Source organism: Salmo salar, chromosome 04 (genome assembly GCF_965601325.2).
Source record: "Salmo salar chromosome 04, fSalSal1, whole genome shotgun sequence".
NCBI classification, from domain to species: domain Eukaryota; kingdom Metazoa; phylum Chordata; class Actinopteri; order Salmoniformes; family Salmonidae; genus Salmo; species Salmo salar.
The window spans coordinates 59,283,355-59,289,684 of NC_138294.1; positions in this window are offsets into that span (position 1 = coordinate 59,283,355).

The following is a 6,330-nucleotide window of genomic DNA, read 5'->3' on the forward strand; positions in this document are numbered from 1 at the left end:
TGCTATGGAGATTGCATGGCTGTGTGCCTGATTTTATACACCTGCCAGCAACAGGTGTGGCTGAAATAGCCGAAGCCACTAATTTGAAGGGGTGTCCACCTACTTTTATGTATATAATATAATGTACTCCTTAGATGACTTAAATGCAATCAATAGAATGAAGTGAAAAGTGGCAAATTGTTATTAATGTGTAAACAAGAGCCCCTGGTTCTCTGCCCATTTTGTCTTTCTTCTTGGCTGTTAATCAACAGGCAATGCGTTATGACCATGTCTTTGAGAGGATATTGACACACAACAGGCCCTTGAAATGTCTCCACACAAACTTTTTGGCCTCAGGACTTTGACACACTAACTAAGTACCCAGTCAATATTTAACATACCATATGACTGTTCACTGCCTGGATAGAAGATGATTCACTATGGGCCTAATGGGACAGAACGACTTGACTGTTCTTTGCCATTGGTGGGCTAAGATTTAGCTTTCTTCTCTCAGGTAAATCAACTGGTTCATTTATGTAATATAACCATGGATGAGAGGGACTGAGGTAATGAAGGAAAAACATGTTTTTACTGACAACAAGTCAGTTCCTAAGTTCCTTATGATATGATGGCCATGCATGAAACTGAAACCTCAAAAAGAAACACTGGGCTACATCTCACTTCCATCCTACCAAATCTTGTCTCTGACTCAACTGTTGGAATGCGAGAAGATGGGCTTTCAAGGCAATCTTGATACCAATGGGCAGATTTTCCTACGATTACTTGGAGGGAAAGGTGGCCATATGTTATAGTAGTTGTCATCATCCATCCATACATACTGGTGTTGAGAGTTGTCTACAATAAAATCAACTTTGTTACAACAAACCGTGTAATACTGACAACAGAAATGTTCTTTAAAATTAAATTCTTTAAAAAGCTATAGGCCTATACCCTCGCCAATCACTGCCTGTGTTCAGAAGGCTTCACCAAAGAGAACTACAAGACTTACAGTGCATTCGGAAAGTATTCAGACCCCTTCACTTTTTCAACATTTTGTTACATTAGCCTTATTCTAAAGTGGAATCATATTTTTCCTCAATCGACACACAATATCCCATAATGACAAAGTGAAAACAGGTTTAGAATTATTTTCAAATTACAAATAAAAAACAGAAATACATTATTTACATAAGTATTCAGACACTTTGCTATGAGACTCGAAATTGAGCTTAGGTAATTCCTGATGTGCAAGTAGAGATCCTGGGGTGCAAAAGAGCAACAACAACAAAAATTATAACAATATGGGGATGAGGTAGTTGGGTGGGCTATTTACAGATGGGCTGTGTACAGGTGCAGTGATCGGTAAGCTGCTCTGACAGCTGATGCTTATCGTTAGTGAGGGAGATATAAGTCTCCAGCTTCAGTGACTTTTGCAATTCGTTCCATTCATTGGCAGCAGAGAACTGGAAGGAAAGGCGGCCAAAGGTGGTGTTGGCTTTGGGGATGACCAATGGAAAAATACCTGCTGGAGAGCGTGCTACGGGTGGATGTTGCTATGGTGACCAGTGAGCTGAGATAAGGCGGGGCTTTACCTAGCAAAACTTAGAGGACCTGGAGCCAGTGGGTTGGCGACGAATATGTAGCAAGGGCCAGCCAACGAGAGCATACAGGTTGCAGTGGTGGGTAGTATATGGGGCTTTAGTGACAAAACGGATGGTACTGTGATAGACTACATCCAATTTGCTGAGTAGAGTGTTGGAGGCTATTTTGTAAATGACATCGCCGAAGTCAAGGATCGGTAGGATAGTCAGTTTTACGAGGGTATGTTTGACGACATGAGTGAAGGAGGCTTCATTGCAAAATAGGAAGCCAATTCTAGATTTAATCTTGGATTGGAGATGCTTAATGTGAGTCTGGAAGAAGTGTTTACAGTCTAACCAGACACCTAAGTATTTGTAGTTGTCCACTTATTCTAAGTCAGAACCGTCCAGAGTAGTGATGCTAGTTGGGCGGGGGGGGTGTGGGCAGCGATCGGTTGAAGAGCATGCATTTAGTTTTACTAGCGTTTAAGAGCATTTGGAGGCCATGGAAGGAGTGTTGTATGGCAGTGAAACTCATCTGGAGGTTTGTTAACAGTGTCCAAAGAAGGGCCAGAGGTATACAGAATGGTGTCGTCTGCATAGAGGTGGATCAGAGAATCACCAGCAGCGAGAGCGACATCATTGATATATACAGAGAAAAGAGTCGGCCAGAGAATTGAATCCTGTGGCACGCCCATAGAGACTGCCAGAGGTTTGGGCCCTCCGATTTGACACACTGAACTCTATCTGAGAAGTAGTTGGTGAACCAGGCAAGGCAGTCATTTGAGAAACCAAGGCTACTGAGTCTGCCGGTTGCTGCGGGGGGTGCAGAGCTGTTGGCCGGGGTAGGTGTAACCAGGTGGAAAGCATGGCCGGCCGCAGAAAAATGCTTATTGAAATTCTCGATTATCATAGATTTATCTGTGGTGACAGTGTTTCCTAGCTTCAGTGCAGTGGACAGCTGGGAGGAGGTGCTCTTATTCTCCATGGACTTTAGTGTCCCAAAACCTTTTGGAATTAGTGCTACATGATGCAAATTTCTGTTTGAAAAAACTAGCCTTTGCTTTTTTACTGACTGTGTATACTGGTTCCTGACTTCCCTGAAAAGTTGCATATCGCAGCGGCTATTCAATGCTAATGCAGTACGCCACAGGATGTTTTTGTGCTGGCCAAGGGCAGTCAAGTAAGGAGTGAACCAGGGGCTACATCTGTTCTTAGTTAAAAAAAAATTGAATGGGGCATGCTTGTTTCAGATGGTGAGGAAAGCACTTTTAAAAAACAACCAGGCAACCTCTACTGACGGGATTTAGGTCAAAATCCTTCCAGGATATCCGGGCCAGGTCAATTAGAAAGCCCTGCTCACTGAAGTATTTTCGCAAGCGTTTGACAGTGATTAGGGGTGGTCGTTTGACCGCGGACCCATTACGGACACAGGCAATGAGGCAGTGATCGCTGAGATCCTGGTTGAAGACAGCAGAGGTGTATTTGGAGGGCAAATTGGTCAGGATTATATCTGAGGGAGCCCATGTTTACGGATTTAGGGTTGTACTTGGTAGGTTCCTTGATAATTTGTGTAAGATTGAGGGCATCTAGCTTAGATTGTAGGACAGCCAGGGTGTTAAGCATGTCCCAGTTTAGGTCACCTAACAGTACGAACTCTGAAGATAAATGGGGGGCAATCAATTCACATATGGTGTCCAGGGCACAGCTGGGGCTGAGGGGGTCTATAACAAGAGGCAACAGTTTGAGACTTATTTCTGGAAAGGTGGATTTTTAAAAGTAGAAGCTCGAACTGTTTCGGCACAGACCTGGATAGTAAGACAGAACTCTGCAGGCTCTCTCTGCAATGGATTGCAACTCCGCCCCCTTTGGCAGTTCTATCTTGACGGAAAAGGTTGTAGTTGGTGATGTAGATTTCAGTATTTTTGGTGGCCTTCCTAAGCCAGGATTCAGACAAGGCTAGGACATCAGGGTTGGCGGAGTGTGCTAAAGCAGTGAATAAAACAAACATAGGGAGGAAGCTTCTGATGTTAACATGCATGAAACCAAGGCTTTTACGGTTACAGAAGTCAACAAATGAGACCACCTGGGGAATAGATGTAGAACTGGGGGCTACAGGGCCTGGGTTAACTTCTACATCACCAGAGGAACAGAGGAGGAGTAGGATGAGGGTACGGCTAAAGGCTATAAGAACTGGTCGTCTAGTGCTTTGGGAACAGAGAATAAAAGGAGCAGATTTCTGAGCGTGGTAGAATAGATTTAGGGCATAATGTACAGACAAGGGTATGGTAGGATGTGAGTACAGTGGAGGTAAACCTAGGCATTGAGTGACGATGAGAGGTTACGTCTCTGGAGGTACCAGTTAAGCCAGGTGAGGTCTCCGCATGCGTGGGGGGTGGGCATGTTGAGCAGGACTGGGGGCTCTACAGTAAAATAAAACAATAACTAACCAAAACAGCAGTAGACAAGGCATATCGACATTAGAGATGGGCATAAAGCAATCACGGGTGTTGGTCGATGAATTGGCAGAGAGGGTCAGTTAGGTACATACAGGACCTGAGTTTGAGGCTGGGGCCGACAGATAAACAAAATGAGGTACAGTGTTAATGAACAGACCAGCAGGCATCAGCTGTGTAGCTGAGTGATCATAAGGTCCAATGAGCAGCAATAGGTGAGTCAGGGAGCTGTTCGGTAGTCACTACTGTGCTGGGCGAGCGGGAGTCACGGCGTTCAGAAAGCTAGTAGGCCGGGGCTAGCAGATGGGTCTTCGGCGACAGAAAGGCCTGTTGAAACCACATCGGACAATTACATCTGCAGACCAGTGGTGATGGATCGGTGGGGCTCTATGCCAACAATAAAGGGTCCAGGCCAATTGGCAAAAGAGGTATTGTAGCCCAACAATTAGCTGGTATACTCCGTCGGCTGGCCGGGAGATGGGCCTTGCTTGAGGCTAGCTCAAGGCTAACTGGTGCTTGCTTCGGGACAGAGGCGTTAGCCAACAGTAGCCACTCGGTTCCAGCTAGCTAGCTGCAATTATCCGGTGTAATGATCCAGAGCTTGCGGCAGGAATCCGGTGATGTGGTGGAGAAAAGCAGTCCGATATGCTCTGGGTAGATATCGCGCTGTGCAGACTGGCAGGTAATTGTCCAAGCTAAAGCTGGCTAGTGTCCGAGTTCAAGGTGAAGACCACTAGCAGTGGCAAACAATAACTAGTAGCTAGTTTGCTGGCTAGCTTCTGATGGAGGTTCCAGTTATAAGGTATAAAAAAAGCAGATCCATACCACATTGGTTGAGGTGGGTTGCAGGAAAGTAATATTTAGTTTGTAGATGGAAAGTGAGATTAAAATATATATGAAAAAACTAAAAACAGACTATTTACAGACTAATTAACACAGGACAATACAAACACACGGCCGACTGCTACGCCATCTTGGATACCATTGATCATCCTTGAGATGTTTCTACAACTTGATTGGAGTCCACCTGTGGTAAATTCGATTGATTGAACATGATTTGGAAAGGCACACACCTGTCTATATAATGTCCCACAGTTGACAGTGCATGTCAGAGCAAAAACCAAGCCATGAGGTCAAAGGAATTATCCATAGAGCACCGAGAGAGGATTGTGTAAAAGCACAGATCTGGGGAAGGGTACCAAAAACGTTCTGCAGCATTGAATGTCTCCAAGAACACAGTGGCCCCTATCATTCTTAAATGGAAGACGTTTGGAACCAAGACTCTTCCTAGAGCTGGCCACCCAGTTAAACTGAGCAGTTGGAAGAGAAGGGCCTTGGTCAGGGAGGTGACCTAGAACTCGATGGTGACTGACAGAGCTCCACTGTGGAGATGGGAAAACCTTCCAGAAGGACAACCATCTCTGCAGCACTCCACCAATCAGCTGCGGAGCGCTCAGGACCTCAGACTGGGGCAACAGTTCACCTTCCAACAGGACAACAGCCCTAAGCACACAGCCAAGACAACGCAGGTGTGGCTTCGGGACAAGTCTCTGAATGTCCTTGAGGCCCAGCCTAGAACATCTCTGGAGAGACCTGAAAATAGCTGTGCAGTGATGCTCCCCATCCAACCTGACAGAGCTTGAGAGGATCTGCAGAGACGAATGGGAGAAACTCCCAAAATACAGGTGTGCTAAGCTTGTAGCGTCATACCCAAGAAGAATCGAGGCTGAAATCGCTGCCAAAGGTGCATCAACAAAGTACTGAGTAAAGGCTCTGAATACTTATGTAAATGTACGTTTTTTAAAATATTTATTACATTTGCAAAAATGTGTAACGTGTTTTTGCTTTGCCATTATGAGGTATTGTGTGTAGATTGAGGGGAACATGTTTTATCCATTTTAGAATAAGGCTGTAACGTAACAATGTGGAAAAAGTGAAGGAGTCTGAATACTTTCCGAAAGCACTGTACTTTAATCTGTGGCCAAGCCCTCTGTGACTATTAGAGGCAGACAGACCCCATTTATTGTCTTATTCAAAAGTTTAAAAAAATAAACATGTATCCACTTACGTGACGCTTCCTATAAGGAGTATAGGCCATTGAAGAATGTTCTCAATCGGTTTTCAAGTTGAGGCAGCTCTGTCATTTCTGCCTGGACATCTCTCCAGGTGTTCTTGGGTTGGCCTCAGAAAATGTGTGCATCTAATTGTAAATCATATTACCTTGACATATGATATAAACCTGCTATGTTTTGATACGATTCATCTTATCATGAAAAGCTCTTTCAACCAAAACGGTCATTGTTTAGTGGCTACAC